This window comes from Sapajus apella, unplaced genomic scaffold (assembly GCF_009761245.1).
Source record: "Sapajus apella isolate SASKATOON/1434 unplaced genomic scaffold, GSC_monkey_1.0 scaffold58, whole genome shotgun sequence".
NCBI classification, from domain to species: domain Eukaryota; kingdom Metazoa; phylum Chordata; class Mammalia; order Primates; family Cebidae; genus Sapajus; species Sapajus apella.
The window spans coordinates 10,950,686-10,952,531 of NW_022436998.1; positions in this window are offsets into that span (position 1 = coordinate 10,950,686).

A 1,846-nucleotide genomic window follows, 5' to 3' on the forward strand; every position below is an offset into this window, starting at 1 on the left:
TAGAAAACACTTTAAGATCTTTCTTTGCTTGTTTCCTGAAGGCCTTGTTTTCTGTAACTGATTCTTTTTAATGATGCTTCACAAAATCATTGGATTCCTGGCATCATTTATTTTTTTTTTTTGGTTGACTCTCTAATATTGAATAAATAGTTGTTACCTCTTTTAACAAATATAGAAATGACCCCATTAACAATATCAATAAGTAGTTGCTTTCACAGATAACTTTTTATAATTGTGAAACTTTCCTAAATCATATTGAAAGCAGAAATCTATTATCACAAACATGTACATTTATTTACAAACATGAATTTTTCTTTAACTTTGAAAGTTTTAATAATTATTAGAAGTGAGCAAACAATACATTTCTCCCTTGTAGAAGTGGGTTTTCTAACATTTAATCCTTTAGTTTTCATTGGTAAGTATTGCCAATTCTTTATGTTCGGACCATATAATTTTCAAGTTAAGAAAAACATTATAAAGAAATTGGATTGGAATTCTGAAATTCCCACTTTCAAAAGTGCATAAATCTGTAAAAGTTACTTAACCTTTTTGATTTTTGGTTTTTCTCAACAAAAAATAACACTTTTTTGCATAATTACCATGAAAATCAAATGAGATAGTACATAAAGAATGTTGAGATCAGTTTCTGACATATAATATAAAAAAATTTAAGTTTACCTCTTTTTTCTTTTTGTGGCAGATAGAAAATAGAAACTATAAAGATTCAGATTCTATTTAATGCTTCTCTTTGGAACAATAAAGAGATAATTTTTGAAAAAATTACCAGCAATACAGGGCACAGAAATGTGCCTGATACAATAAAGGAACAGTGAGAAGTCTATGAAAGTTGAGGATGAAGAAATGAACTTTGGAGAACTATCCAGTTTTTCTGAGCACAAGTTAAAAAAGATAAAATTTCCACGTTAATGACAGAAACCCCTGGGCATTTTTTTTTTTTTTTTTTTATACAGAGTCTCTTTCTGTTGCCCAGGCTGGAGTGCAGCGGGCGATATCAGCTCACTGCAACCTCTGCCTCCTGGGTTCAAGTGATGCTCACGCCTCAGCCTCCCTAGTAGCTGGAATTACAGGTGCCTGCCACCACACCCAGCTAGTTTTTGTATTTTTAGTAGAGATGGGGTTTCATCATGTTGGCCAGGATGGTCTCCATCTCCTGAACTAGTGATCCACCTGCCTCGGCCTCCCAAAGTGCTGTGATTACAAGGGTGAGCCACTGTGGCAGGCCCCCTGGGCAGATTTAAAGTCCTTTCTCTCCAGTACCTTGTGGCTTACATTCTAGAATAGTAAAGGGAAGAAAAGTTAGAGACTTTTTGCTCCATCCTCTCCCTTCCTCACCTCTCCCAGAAAGGATTTGTTTATATTCCAAAACAAAGCACTCTTTTTCTTAGCTACTGGCTGCCTAGCCCCAACCCCCCTAGTATCTCCCTTTCTTTTCTCCCTTTCTTCCTTCCTCCTTCCTTCCTCCCTTTCTTCTTTTCTTTTCACCCTCCCATTTGGGAAATGGTCACTTGCCCTCTATAACCCTCAAGCCTTACCACTCAAGGTTCCTCTCCTGTAGTGCAAACCCCACTGTTCATTCAGGTGAACATCTGGCCTTCATCATATCACCCTATGGGGAATGGGATTTGGGGAACTGGCACTTCTAGAGTGCTACTCTAGCTGCTGTTTTAGTTTTGAGAAATGGATGGTCTGTGTCGCTGACCCAGGGGTCTGATGCTCTCTGTAGGTATACATATATAAAACTAAGTGGTGGGCCAGCTTGTTATCTTGCAAATAAGGCATTGGAGATCTTGCATTATTTCCCTGGACAACCAATGCAGGTTGGAGA